The 14,184-nt window shown below is 40.1% G+C and overlaps 2 protein-coding genes, 1 long non-coding RNA gene and 14 other non-coding genes across 23 annotated transcripts in view; 2 read left to right on the top strand and 15 right to left on the bottom strand.

The window, feature by feature from the left end:
* Window positions 1–14,184, bottom strand: part of LOC148682349 (uncharacterized) — a 771,506-nt gene that overhangs the window by 197,594 nt on the left and 559,728 nt on the right. The window lies entirely within an intron of this gene.
* The window catches only part of LOC137490983 (uncharacterized), a 471,679-nt gene that overhangs the window by 19,315 nt on the left and 438,180 nt on the right, over window positions 1–14,184 (top strand). The window lies entirely within an intron of this gene.
* LOC147845236 (uncharacterized) overlaps window positions 1–14,184 on the top strand; it is a 934,973-nt gene that overhangs the window by 888,916 nt on the left and 31,873 nt on the right. The window lies entirely within an intron of this gene.
* Window positions 51–132, bottom strand: trnal-aag (transfer RNA leucine (anticodon AAG)). The gene has a single exon. It is a non-coding gene; the product is annotated as a tRNA-Leu (tRNA).
* trnal-uag (transfer RNA leucine (anticodon UAG)) lies at window positions 794–875 on the bottom strand. Its single transcript has one exon. It is a non-coding gene; the product is annotated as a tRNA-Leu (tRNA).
* trnal-aag (transfer RNA leucine (anticodon AAG)) lies at window positions 1,075–1,156 on the bottom strand. Its single transcript has one exon. It is a non-coding gene; the product is annotated as a tRNA-Leu (tRNA).
* Window positions 1,819–1,900, bottom strand: trnal-uag (transfer RNA leucine (anticodon UAG)). Its single transcript has one exon. It is a non-coding gene; the product is annotated as a tRNA-Leu (tRNA).
* Window positions 2,092–2,173, bottom strand: trnal-aag (transfer RNA leucine (anticodon AAG)). The gene has a single exon. It is a non-coding gene; the product is annotated as a tRNA-Leu (tRNA).
* On the bottom strand, window positions 2,835–2,916 carry trnal-uag (transfer RNA leucine (anticodon UAG)). The gene has a single exon. It is a non-coding gene; the product is annotated as a tRNA-Leu (tRNA).
* trnal-aag (transfer RNA leucine (anticodon AAG)) lies at window positions 3,120–3,201 on the bottom strand. Its single transcript has one exon. It is a non-coding gene; the product is annotated as a tRNA-Leu (tRNA).
* On the bottom strand, window positions 3,863–3,944 carry trnal-aag (transfer RNA leucine (anticodon AAG)). Its single transcript has one exon. It is a non-coding gene; the product is annotated as a tRNA-Leu (tRNA).
* On the bottom strand, window positions 4,148–4,229 carry trnal-aag (transfer RNA leucine (anticodon AAG)). Its single transcript has one exon. It is a non-coding gene; the product is annotated as a tRNA-Leu (tRNA).
* On the bottom strand, window positions 4,880–4,961 carry trnal-aag (transfer RNA leucine (anticodon AAG)). Its single transcript has one exon. It is a non-coding gene; the product is annotated as a tRNA-Leu (tRNA).
* trnal-aag (transfer RNA leucine (anticodon AAG)) lies at window positions 5,165–5,246 on the bottom strand. Its single transcript has one exon. It is a non-coding gene; the product is annotated as a tRNA-Leu (tRNA).
* Window positions 5,908–5,989, bottom strand: trnal-uag (transfer RNA leucine (anticodon UAG)). Its single transcript has one exon. It is a non-coding gene; the product is annotated as a tRNA-Leu (tRNA).
* On the bottom strand, window positions 6,193–6,274 carry trnal-aag (transfer RNA leucine (anticodon AAG)). Its single transcript has one exon. It is a non-coding gene; the product is annotated as a tRNA-Leu (tRNA).
* trnal-aag (transfer RNA leucine (anticodon AAG)) lies at window positions 6,816–6,897 on the bottom strand. Its single transcript has one exon. It is a non-coding gene; the product is annotated as a tRNA-Leu (tRNA).

Here is a 14,184-nt window from a genome sequence, read left to right as displayed (position 1 = left end):
CTGTTTGCTCAAGCAGAGAGGTCATTCTCAAGCATCCTAAAAGGACTGCCTGGCAGCGGTGGGATTCGAACCCACGCCCCCGAAGAGACTGGAGCCTTAATCCAGCGCCTTAGACCGCTCGGCCACGCTACCTTACAAAGCTGCTTTCCCTGAGCAGTTTCGACATCAACTTGTTTCAAGTAGCGCAACAGCTCTGGGAAATCAGTTCAATTTAGCCATGCCTAGCTGGAGCTCCTCCACAAAGAAAAAGAGCTCCTTAATACCAGCTTAGGAAGCACTCCCACCTTCCTGTCAACCACAGTTCTGTCTCTATTTGAGCCCTACTCAAAGCATTTGAAGTCTTCTCCTAACGGCAGCCAGCTGCAATGCATTTAAACCTGATTACAAGGTAACTGTTATTTCACAAAAGAGTGAAAGTTACTGATTCCATCACAGCAGACCCCACATTGTTGTTGTTATTATATTCAAATCCAGTTATAGAGTATTACTACTCTAATTGTGAATCTTTACTGTTCCTGTTTCAATAGGGTGCTCTTGCTAAAAGGAGCAATGGCAAAGAGAGACTTCCAGTGCAGACTTTGTTAAGATGCTGCAATCTAATTGTGGGAAAGACACTTGCTCCTGAGCAGATTCGAGCTTGGGGATGTGTTGCTGTCACACCAACGAGTCTGCTGTGAGTTTCAAAGAACACATTATACTGACTAGTTGCCAACTTAAATGTACTCTCTCACTTCCAGCGTTCACTGAGAATGCACACACACTCAAGCAGTTTGGCCTTGTTTAAAACCACACCTGGAAGCGGTGGGATTCGAACCCACGCCCCCGAAGAGACTGGAGCCTAAATCCAGCGCCTTAGACCCCTCGGCCACGCTACCCTCGATTCATGCAGTGGTCCCTTTTCTGCCCAATTTTACGGAAGCAGAACAGCAGAGAGGACGCAGAGCTTCCTAGTGAAGCCTTTCAACTTTGGCCAAGGAGTCTACATTTGGATGTGAGCGGAAGCATGCAGTATCTCTTCGCAAGTCTGTTTGCTCAAGCAGAGAGGTCATTCTCAAGCATCCTAAAAGAACTGCCTGGGAGCAGTGGGATTCGAACCCACGCCCCCAAAGAGACTGGAGCCTTAATCCAGCGCCTTAGACCGCTCGGCCACGCTACCTTACAAAGCTGCTTTCCCTGAGCAGTTTCGACACCAACTTGTTTCAAGTAGCGCAACAGCTCTGGGAAATCAGTTCAATTTAGCCATGCCTAGCTGGAGCTCCTCCACAAAGAAAGAGACCTCCTTAATACCAGCTTAGGAAGCACTCCCACCTTCCTGTCAACCACAGTTCTGTCTCTATTTGAGCACACCTCAAGGCATTTAAAGTCTTCTCCTTACGGCAGCCAGCTGCGATGCATTTAAGCACCTGATTACAAGGTAACTGTTATTTCACAAAAGAGTGAAAGTTACTGATTCCATCACAGCAGACCCCACATTGTTGTTGTTATTATATTCAAATCCAGTTATAGAGTATTACTACTCTAATTGTGAATCTTTACTGTTCCTGTTTCAATAGGGTGCTCTTGCTAAAAGGAGCAATGGCAAAGAGAGACTTCCAGTGCAGACTTTGTTAAGATGCTACATCTAATTGTGGGAAAGACACTTGCTCCTGAGCAGATTCGAGCTTGGGGATGTGTTGCTGTCACACCAACAAGTCTGCCGTGAGTTTCAAAGAACACATTATACTGACTAGTTGCCAACTTAAATGTACTCTCTCACTTCCAGCGTTCACTGAGAATGCACACACACTCAAGCAGTTTGGCCTTGTTTAAAACCACACCTGGCAGCGGTGGGATTCGAACCCACGCTCCCGAAGAAACTGGAGCCTAAATCCAGCGCCTTAGACCCCTCGGCCACGCTACCCTAAATGAATTCATGCAGTGGTCCATTTTCTGCCCAATTTTACGGAAGCAGAACAGCAGAGAGGACGCAGAGCCTCTTCAACTTTGGCCAAGGAGTCTACATTTGGATGTGAGCGGAAGCATGCAGTATCTCTTCGCAAGTCTGTTTGCTCAAGCAGAGAGGTCATTCTCAAGCATCCTAAAAGGACTGCCTGGCAGCGGTGGGATTCGAACCCACGCCCCCGAAGAGACTGGAGCCTTAATCCAGCGCCTTAGACCGCTCGGCCACGCTACCTTACAAAGCTGCTTTCCCTGAGCAGTTTCGACATCAACTTGTTTCAAGTAGCGCAACAGCTCTGGGAAATCAGTTCAATTTAGCCATGCCTAGCTGGAGCTCCTCCACAAAGAAAAAGAGCTCCTTAATACCAGCTTAGGAAGCACTCCCACCTTCCTGTCAACCACAGTTCTGTCTCTATTTGAGCCCTACTCAAGGCATTTGAAGTCTTCTCCTAACGGCAGCCAGCTGCAATGCATTTAAACCTGATTACAAGGTAACTGTTATTTCACAAAAGAGTGAAAGTTACTGATTCCATCACAGCAGACCCCACATTGTTGTTGTTATTATATTCAAATCCAGTTATAGAGTATTACTACTCTAATTGTGAATCTTTACTGTTCCTGTTTCAATAGGGTGCTCTTGCTAAAAGGAGCAATGGCAAAGAGAGACTTCCAGTGCAGACTTTGTTAAGATGCTGCAATCTAATTGTGGGAAAGACACTTGCTCCTGAGCAGATTCGAGCTTGGGGATGTGTTGCTGTCACACCAACGAGTCTGCCGTGAGTTTCAAAGAACACATTATACTGACTAGTTGCCAACTTAAATGTACTCTCTCACTTCCAGCGTTCACTGAGAATGCACACACACTCAAGCAGTTTGGCCTTGTTTAAAACCACACCTGGCAGCGGTGGGATTCGAACCCACGCTCCCGAAGAGACTGGAGCCTTAATCCAGCGCCTTAGACCCCTCGGCCACGCTACCCTAGATGAAATCATGCCGTGGTCCATTTTCTGCCCAATTTTACGGAAGCAGAACAGCAGAGAGGACGCAGAGCTTCCTAGTGAAGCCCTTCAACTTTGGCCAAGGAGTCTACATTTGGATGTGAGCGGAAGCATGCAGTATCTCTTCGCAAGTCTGTTTGCTCAAGCAGAGAGGTCATTCTCAAGCATCCTAAAAGGGCTGCCTGGCAGCGGTGGGATTCGAACCCACACCCCCGAAGAGACTGGAGCCTTAATCCAGCGCCTTAGACCGCTCGGCCACGCTACCTTACAAAGCTGCTTTCCCTGAGCAGTTTCGACACCAACTTGTTTCAAGTAGCACAACAGCACTGGGAAATCAATTCAATTTAGCCATGCCTTGCTGGAGCTCCTCCACAAAGAAAAAGAGCTCCTTAATACCAGCTTAGGAAGCACTCCCACCTTCCTGTCAACCACAGTTCTGTCTCTATTTGAGCCCTACTCAAGGCATTTGAAGTCTTCTCCTAACGGCAGCCAGCTGCAATGCATTTAAACCTGATTACAAGGTAACTGTTATTTCACAAAAGAGTGAGAGTTACTGATTCCATCACAGCAGACCCCACATTGTTGTTGTTATTATATTCAAATCCAGTTATAGAGTATTACTACTCTAATTGTGAATCTTTACTGTTCCTGTTTCAATAGGGTGCTCTTGCTAAAAGGAGCAATGGCAAAGAGAGACTTCCAGTGCAGACTTTGTTAAGATGCTGCAATCTAATTGTGGGAAAGACACTTGCTCCTGAGCAGATTCGAGCTTGGGGATGTGTTGCTGTCACACCAACGAGTCTGCTGTGAGTTTCAAAGAACACATTATACTGACTAGTTGCCAACTTAAATGTACTCTCTCACTTCCAGCGTTCACTGAGAATGCACACACACTCAAGCAGTTTGGCCTTGTTTAAAACCACACCTGGCAGCGGTGGGATTCAAACCCACGCCCCCGAAGAGACTGGAGCCTAAATCCAGCGCCTTAGACCCCTCGGCCACGCTACCCTCGATGAATTTATGCAGTGGTCCCTTTTCTGCCCAATTTTACGGAAGCAGAACAGCAGAGAGGACGCAGAGCTTCCTAGTGAAGCCCTTCAACTTTGGCCAAGGAGTCTACATTTGGATGTGAGCGGAAGCATGCAGTATCTCTTCGCAAGTCTGTTTGCTCAAGCAGAGAGGTCATTCTCAAGCATCCTAAAAGAACTGCCTGGCAGCGGTGGGATTCGAACCCACACCCCCGAAGAGACTGGAGCCTTAATCCAGCGCCTTAGACCGCTCGGCCACGCTACCTTACAAAGCTGCTTTCCCTGAGCAGTTTCGACACCAACTTGTTTCAAGTAGCGCAACAGCTCTGGGAAATCAGTTCAATTTAGCCATGCCTAGCTGGAGCTCCTCCACAAAGAAAGAGACCTCCTTAATACCAGCTTAGGAAGCACTCCTGCCTTCCTGTCAACCACAGTTCTGTCTCTATTTGAGCACACCTCAAGGCATTTAAAGTCTTCTCCTTACGGCAGCCAGCTGCGATGCATTTAAGCACCTAATTACAAGGTAACTGTTATTTCACAAAAGAGTGAAAGTTACTAATTCCATCACAGCAGACCCCACATTGTTGTTGTTATTATATTCAAATCCAGTTATAGAGTATTACTACTCTAATTGTGAATCTTTACTGTTCCTGTTTCAATAGGGTGCTCTTGCTAAAAGGAGCAATGGCAAAGAGAGACTTCCAGTGCAGACTTTGTTAAGATGCTGCAATCTAATTGTGGGAAAGACACTTGCTCCTGAGCAGATTCGAGCTTGGGGATGTGTTGCTGTCACACCAACGAGTCTGCCGTGAGTTTCAAAGAACACATTATACTGACTAGTTGACGACTTAAATTTACTCTCTCACTTCCAGCGCTCACACACTCAAGCAGTTTGGCCGTGTTTAAAACCACATCTGGCAGCGGTGGGATTCGAACCCACGCTCCCGAAGAGACTGGAGCCTTAATCCAGCGCCTTAGACCCCTCGGCCACGCTACCCTAGATGAAATCATGCCGTGGTCCATTTTCTGCCCAATTTTACGGAAGCAGAACAGCAGAGAGGACGCAGAGCTTCCTAGTGAAGCCCTTCAACTTTGGCCAAGGAGTCTACATTTGGATGTGAGCGGAAGCATGCAGTATCTCTTCGCAAGTCTGTTTGCTCAAGCAGAGAGGTCATTCTCAAGCATCCTAAAAGGACTGCCTGGCAGCGGTGGGATTCGAACCCACGCCCCCGAAGAGACTGGAGCCTTAATCCAGCGCCTTAGACCGCTCGGCCACGCTACCTTACAAAGCTGCTTTCCCTGAGCAGTTTCGACATCAACTTGTTTCAAGTAGCGCAACAGCTCTGGGAAATCAGTTCAATTTAGCCATGCCTAGCTGGAGCTCCTCCACAAAGAAAAAGAGCTCCTTAATACCAGCTTAGGAAGCACTCCCACCTTCCTGTCAACCACAGTTCTGTCTCTATTTGAGCCCTACTCAAGGCATTTGAAGTCTTCTCCTAACGGCAGCCAGCTGCAATGCATTTAAACCTGATTACAAGGTAACTGTTATTTCACAAAAGAGTGAAAGTTACTGATTCCATCACAGCAGACCCCACATTGTTGTTGTTATTATATTCAAATCCAGTTATAGAGTATTACTACTCTAATTGTGAATCTTTACTGTTCCTGTTTCAATAGGGTGCTCTTGCTAAAAGGAGCAATGGCAAAGAGAGACTTCCAGTGCAGACTTTGTTAAGATGCTGCAATCTAATTGTGGGAAAGACACTTGCTCCTGAGCAGATTCGAGCTTGGGGATGTGTTGCTGTCACACCAACGAGTCTGCTGTGAGTTTCAAAGAACACATTATACTGACTAGTTGCCAACTTAAATGTACTCTCTCACTTCCAGCGTTCACTGAGAATGCACACACACTCAAGCAGTTTGGCCTTGTTTAAAACCACACCTGGCAGCGGTGGGATTCAAACCCACGCCCCCGAAGAGACTGGAGCCTAAATCCAGCGCCTTAGACCCCTCGGCCACGCTACCCTCGATGAATTTATGCAGTGGTCCCTTTTCTGCCCAATTTTACGGAAGCAGAACAGCAGAGAGGACGCAGAGCTTCCTAGTGAAGCCCTTCAACTTTGGCCAAGGAGTCTACATTTGGATGTGAGCGGAAGCATGCAGTATCTCTTCGCAAGTCTGTTTGCTCAAGCAGAGAGGTCATTCTCAAGCATCCTAAAAGAACTGCCTGGCAGCGGTGGGATTCGAACCCACACCCCCGAAGAGACTGGAGCCTTAATCCAGCGCCTTAGACCGCTCGGCCACGCTACCTTACAAAGCTGCTTTCCCTGAGCAGTTTCGACACCAACTTGTTTCAAGTAGCGCAACAGCTCTGGGAAATCAGTTCAATTTAGCCATGCCTAGCTGGAGCTCCTCCACAAAGAAAGAGACCTCCTTAATACCAGCTTAGGAAGCACTCCTGCCTTCCTGTCAACCACAGTTCTGTCTCTATTTGAGCACACCTCAAGGCATTTAAAGTCTTCTCCTTACGGCAGCCAGCTGCGATGCATTTAAGCACCTAATTACAAGGTAACTGTTATTTCACAAAAGAGTGAAAGTTACTAATTCCATCACAGCAGACCCCACATTGTTGTTGTTATTATATTCAAATCCAGTTATAGAGTATTACTACTCTAATTGTGAATCTTTACTGTTCCTGTTTCAATAGGGTGCTCTTGCTAAAAGGAGCAATGGCAAAGAGAGACTTCCAGTGCAGACTTTGTTAAGATGCTGCAATCTAATTGTGGGAAAGACACTTGCTCCTGAGCAGATTCGATTCAGATTCATTCTCAAGCATCCTAAAAGGACTGCCTGGCAGCGGTGGGATTCAAACCCACGCTCCCAAAGAGACTGGAGCCTTAATCCAGCACCTTAGACCACTCGGCCACGCTACCTTACTAAGCAGCTTTCCCTGAGCAGTTTCGACACCAACTTGTTTCAAGTAGCGCAACAGCTCTGGGAAATCAGTTCAATTTAGCCATGCCTTGCTGGAGCTCCTCCACAAAGAAAGAGAGCTCCTTAATACCAGCTTAGGAAGCACTCCCACCTTCCTGTCAACCACAGTTCTGTCTCTATTTGAGCCCTACTCAAGGCATTTGAAGTGTTCTCCTAACGGCAGCCAGCTGCAATGCATTTAAACCTTATTACAAGGTAACTGTTATTTCACAAAAGAGTGAAAGTTACTGATTCCATCACAGCAGACCCCACATTGTTGTTGTTATTATATTCAAATCCAGTTATAGAGTATTACTACTCTAATTGTGAATCTTTACTGTTCCTGTTTCAATAGGGTGCTCTTGCTAAAAGGAGCAATGGCAGAGAGAGACTTCCAGTGCAGACTTTGTTAAGATGCTGCAATCTAATCGTGGGAAAGACACTTGCTCCTGAGCAGATTCGAGCTTTTTTTTTTTCTTTTTTCTTTATTAAAAAATACATCATCAACAATCTTGACATTTATACATACAAATATTTAAAAGATAAAATATTTAAAAATCTCCAGGTAAGAAAACTTCAAAACCAGTCCAAGTTTGTACAATATATGGATTATTTTTTGTAATACATTTTTCAAAAATGTCCATCTTTTCATACATTTTGCAATAGTCATATATAACCATTATTTCCTCAGTCACAATCTGTTTATACAACAAAACCAATGGAATTTCTTTTTTCTTTTGTTTCATAATATTTCTTCTTTTCCATATTGTAAATCTTGCAAGAGTCAACATATAATTAAGAGCAAACTTATTTTTTGTTTTCCCATTAAAACCAAATAAAAACAGTGTATCCCATTCTTCTAAAATAATGTTTTCATCATACAGAAAATTACACACCATTGTTTTCAACATCTTCATAAAATCACTCAACTTTTTACAATTTAAAAATAGGTGTAACACACCTTCCTTTTTTTCCAAACACACTTTACACAAATCATCTTGTGATACCCCAATCTTTTTAAAGATGATCTCTGTCATTATGCAGTTGTGTCTTAACATAAAATCAAAGTTTTCCAATGCTGGACTTTTTAAAATTGATCTTACATTTTTCCATATGTTTGAAGTATCAAAGTTTTCAAATAACTTTTCCCAAAATTCTCTTGATTTAGGTTTTTTAAACACAGTATTACACAAACATGTATAAAACATCTTGATAGGACAATCATTGATACTAATTTTATCCTCATCCATTTTTAAAAAAACTTTTATTTTTCTATTTTCAGTTTCTTTTTCATTCTCTTCAATAGTTTTGATCCAGTGATCTGGTAATGCTAATCTTAACTGTATTGATCTTCAATTTTTTCTTTATCATCTATATCCTCTATTTCCTCCAGAGTATGTATTATTGCTTGAGTCGGTAAAAACCCAGGTTTTTATTCATATAAAATGTCTTTTACTTTTCTAAAACCCACTGCATACCAGTTATCATAAAACATTTGCTTTTTGCTTTTATTGTTCTGATTTAAAAATAGGGGTTGCTGTAAATAAAGTTTTCTCCCTTCAATCTCAGTTTGTATATTATTATAAAAGCATTTCCATGTTCTCAACAACTCCTTATAAAACTCAGGAATATTTTTTATCATGCGGTCTTTAAATGCCATCCATAAGAAATCATCTCCTATTTGTCCACATTTATTAATAAAATAACTCATTATGCTTTTCCATGGAATATTGTCTTCATTTAAAAACTTTTTTAATGTTTTAATTCTCATGCTTTTCATTCTTATCCATGGATCTATAAGTCCTAGTCCTCCCTCATCCACCTTTCCAATGATAGTGTTATATGCAATTTTAGATGGTTTATCATCCCATAAAAACTTTAAAATCATAGTTTTTATTTTCTTATACACCCACGTAGGTAGACTAACAACACTTAAAACATACCACATCTTAGATAGAAAAAGAGAATTTAATACCAGTACTTTTCCTTTTAAAAACAACACTCTCTGTTTCCAAAAACATAATCTTTTTTCCATTTTATTTATAAGTTCATCCCAAATTATTTCTCTAGTTTTAATTTCATCATATCCCAGTGTAATGCCTAAGATCTTTATGTAATTTTTTTGTTCTTTATATTCCCAATTTCCTTGTGGAAGGTCTACTTTACCCATCTTCATATATTCAGTTTTTTCTTTATTTACTTTTGCTCCCGATCCTCGACAATATTTATCAAATATTTCCATAGCTTTTCCAACACTTTTAAAATCTTTTAAAAATAGAGTGGTATCATCAGCATACTGGAAAATTTTCTGCTCTGTTCTATTGATTTCTATTTTAAACCCTTTAATTTCCTTTTCTCCATTTATAGCTAAGCCTAATGGTTCAGCAAGTAATGTGTATAATAACGCTGATAAAGGACATCCTTGTCTTATAGATCTAGAAATCTCAATGTAGTCGGTTAAAAATCCATTTATTTTAAAACAACTAAAAATATCTGTATAAAAAACATTTTATCCACTTAATAAAATTCTCACCAAAGCCAAATTTTTGTATTATGTCAAATAAATAGCTATGCTCAACTCTATCAAAAGCCTTTTCTAGATCTATGCTGAATAAAAATCCTTCATCTTTTTTTTCTTTTATGTACCAGATTAAATCTCTGATGCTTGTTACTGTGTCTGCTATATCTCTTCCTATAACACCATAAGCCTGGTTAGTAGTAATAAGAGTGGGAACTACCTTTTTAAGCCTGTTTGCTAAAATCTTTGCTAATATTTTATAATCTGTATTAAGCATACTTAAAGGTCTATAATTTTGCAAATCATCTTTATCACCTTTATTTTTATAAATTATTTTAATCATTCCTTTCTTCATACTCTCACTCAACTGTCCTTTTTTAAAAATAGCAATAAAAAGATCTTTTAAAATTGGAATTAAAACATCTTTAAAAGTCTTATAAAATTCGGATGACAAACCATCTAAACCAGGGCTTTTCCCATTACTTAATTGTGTTATAGCTTCGTTTATCTCATGTTCAGTTATATCACCATTACACAGTTCTTTATCCTCTTCACTTACTTTAACCTTTATTTGATTTAATAAAAAATCCTTATCTTCTTCATGAACTCCTTTTGCTTTAAACAAAGTTTCATAGAAATCTTTAACGGTTCTTAAAATACTTTCTTTATCTTTGACAGTTTTCTCTTTTGTTGAGACATTCTTTATCAAATCTGCTTTTTGTCGTGTTTTTTCTAGATCATAAAAGAACTTTGTACTTCTTTCTCCTTCCACTGTATTTTTCATCTTACTTCTTATTCTAGCTCCCATACATTTTTCCTCTTCTAGTTTTTTCAGTTTCTCTTCTAATTTCACTATTCTCCTAATATCCATATTTCCTTCTGTTATCTTTTCCATTTCATTCTCCCATTCTTTGTTTAATTGTCTTTCTTTAGCTCTTTTGGCTTTCTGCATTTTCTTTGAACATTCCATTGAAAATCTTTTGGCCTCTAATTTTACATTGTCCCACCACACACTTATTTCTTCATCATATAACTCATCATTCACACTATTAATAATCATGTTTTCCATTCCAATTTTATAAAAATCATTCTTTAAAAGCTCTGTATTAAACACCCATACACCTGGTCCTCTTTCAACTCCACTGAAATCCATTATTACATACAGAAAATCATGGTCACTACAGCTAAAAATCTTGTAAAAAATATTTGAAATAAAAGATTCTAAATTTCTGGTACATAAAACATAGTCTAATCTACTTTGTTTTAAAACTGTATTCACCCACTGCCTTCTTGAGTATTCTCTTTTGACTCTATTTCTCTCTCTCCATACATCTACATATTTATGTTTTTCAATCATGTGTTTCAGTTCTCTTCTTCCAACATCTGCTCTATACACCATATGATCATCTACATCTATTCTTTCTAAAACAGTATTAAAATCCCCTAAAACAATAACATTATTCCATCCACTCATTAAAGCACTTAGATCTTTAAAAAAAGTAACTCTTTCCAAGTCTTCATTTGGAGCATGTATGTTACATATTGTTATTTCTTCATCCTTATTCATAATTTTAATAGTTAAAATCCTTCCATAATTATCTTTAAATAAAATATCAAATGTATATCCTATTCCCCTTCTAATTAGTATTGCCATGCCTTTTTTCTTATTTGGGTCATTATTATACAATATTTCCCCATCCCAACATTTTTTTAAATCATTAACAATGTTTTCATTCCATCCAGTCTCTTGTATACATATAACATCACATTTTTCTGTTAAAGCAATTACATTTTTAAACTTCACTTTGGATGACAGCCCTCTTACATTAATTGAAACCAAACATCAGTTGTTCATTAGAAATATAAAAGAAAACAAGCTATCCAAACAAAAGAAAATCCAAATGAAACAAACCATCAATCATTTGTAGTCTTTTTTATGATCTAAAATCGTAAATCAGTTCTGTCAGTTTTTAGTTTTGCTTTTGCTTCCTTTCGTAATTTCTGTTTCTTAAGCACTTGCTGAATATTCAATTGTACAGTTTTTCTGCGTCTTCTGTTTATGCTGTCTATTGTTCTGTCTTTAGTCCCAATATTTATTTCTTCAATATCATCATCATCGCTTACCTCTTTCTCAATTCTGCTTTCTGTATTTTCACCTGCTGCTCCATGTTCTTCTTCCATGTCGTGTCCATCGTCTTTCATTAGATGTTGTGCCTCAGTCTCTGCTGCATCTCCTTCATCCTCTTCACTCATGGCCTGCTCCTCTTCTTGTTCATTCAAATCATCCGGTGGTAATTCCTGTACTTCCTCTTCCCGTTCTTCATTGCTTGATTTCTCCATTTGTTTGTTCGTTTCCATAACTCCAGTCTCTTCCTCATCCGATTCACATCTGCACCACAATATTGTCTTTTTGCAGCCTTGGCACCGTGGGGCTTTACAGTCCCGCGCAAAATGCCCCTGCTCCAGACATTCTCTACACACAAATTGTGGGCAGTCTTTTTTTTCATGCTCAGCACTTCCACATAATCTGCATGTTTTTATCTGCTGATTATGTATCACTCTAAAATATTTTGGTCCTTCCTCTGTGTCAAACTTTACATTGTAAGGAAGACTCATGACTTCTTTTGGAAATTTCACCCTGATAAACCTTGTTCCATCCGCCACAGTTGTTCCTGGATTATCTTCTTCTCAGAGGGAGAATTGGAGAAACTCCCCAGTTCACAAGCTTTTGGATAATTTCACTATCTTGAATATAGTTGGGTAAATTTAAGAAAGAAACCATTCTCTCAGTTGCACAGAGTTTTGATATTTCACAGAATTGTTGGTTAATCATTAGTCCATCCATTAAGTGATCACAGTCCGTTTCATTTTCCATAGTTAGTTCATAGTCAAAATTGGACTTTTTCCTCAGTCCAAACAATTTTCCAATTCCAGTCTTATCTTCCACAGCCTTTATAATCATAGTTATGGTGATATTTTCAGGATCTTTCACAGTCAATGTCAAAGTTGTTTCTTTTTTTATATTGTCGCTGAAATCTAGCTTGACTTTTCAGTTTGTTTATCATCTCATTTATTTGACTTGTTTGTTGGGTATTTTCTAAACGTTCAGCAATTGCTTTACCTTTCATTTGTTGTATTTCTCCACTTCCTTCTTTGCTTGTGTCTGATTTATTTCTCCTCCTTCTTGCCACAACAGTTGCCCATGTGTCATTATTGTCGATGCCATTGTTTGAATCTCTTGTGTTGTTATCTTCAGGAGTAGCTTTCAGATCGGGCATGTCCAGGGTGGTTTTAATCTGTGATTTTTCATTGCATGAACGAGAATCATACTCCTAGACCAGCAAGCCACTATGCAAAGGAATGTTTTATGTGGCGACACTATCTGCTGACAAATTGGAATTCTTTGAAAGATGTTTTTACGAAAGATATAATGCCCTGTAAAACACAGTACACCTGCAAGGGCTCATCCGAGAATTGAACCTCTCACAATCGAAGCGAGAATCATACTCATAGACCTATGAACCACTAAATTGAGAGGATTTCACAAGGCGTCAGATAGTCAGAAATCTTTCTCTAACGAATCAAGGGCACCCTAAGTAAGAATCATACCCCTAGACCACCGAGCCACTGCAAAACAGCAACTTTATATGGCAACACTATCTGCTGACAAACTGGCATTCTCAGAAAAAAGGCCTCTGTGTAAGCCACAACGACCTTAAAAAAACAGCAGACAACTGTAAGGGCTCAACCGAAATTTGAATCTGGGATTTTTCATTGCATGAACGAAAATCATACTCCTAGACCAGCAAGCCACTATGCAAAGGAATGTTTTATGTGGCGACACTATCTGCGGACAAACTGGAATTCTTCGAAAAATGTTTTTTATGAAAGACATAATGCCCTGTAAAACAACAGAATAACTGCAAGGGCTCGTCCGGGATTTTAACCCGGGACCACTCGCACCCTAAGCGAGATTCATACCACCAGACCAACGAGCCACAAAAGCTTGAATATTTCACAAGACATCAGAAGCAACAGATGGTCAGAAATCCTTATCTAACAAACATTGAAGCAGGGCTTTTGCTTCATTTGGATCCGGGACTTCTGCAATGGTTCGTCCAGGATTTGAAAACGGGACCTCTCGCACCTTATGCGAGAATCATGCCCGTAGACCAACGAGCAACTGCAAAACAGCCACTTTACATGGCAACACTATCTGCCGACAAACCGGCATTCTCAGAAAAAGGCCTCTGTGTAAGCCACAATGCCCTTACAAAACAAAAGACAACTGTAAAGGTTCAACTGAAATTTGAACCTAAGATTTCTCATGGCATGAACGAGAATCAAACTCTTAAACCAGCAAGCCACTATGCAAGAAATATTTTATGGGGCGACACTATCTGTTGACAAACTGGAATTCTTTGAAAGACGTTTTTACGAAAGACATAAAAGACATAATGCCCTGTAAAACACATTACACCTGCAAGGGCTAATCCGGGAATTGAACCCGGGTCCTCCCGCAATCAAAGCGAGAATCATACCCATAGACCAATGAGCCACTAAATTGAGAGAATTTCACAAGACGTCAGATAGACAGAAATCTTTCTCTAACAAATCAAGGGCACCCTAAGTGAGAATCATACCCTTAGACCACAGAGCCACTGCAAAACAGCAACTTTATATGGCAACACTATCTGCTGACAAACTGGCATTTTCAGAAAAAAGGATT

The sequence above is a fragment of the Danio rerio genome, chromosome 4 (assembly GCF_052040795.2).
Source record: "Danio rerio strain M-AB ecotype USA chromosome 4, GRCz13ab, whole genome shotgun sequence".
In the NCBI taxonomy this organism is placed as follows: Eukaryota; Metazoa; Chordata; class Actinopteri; order Cypriniformes; family Danionidae; genus Danio; species Danio rerio.
This window is presented reverse-complemented; position numbering and strand designations above follow the sequence as displayed.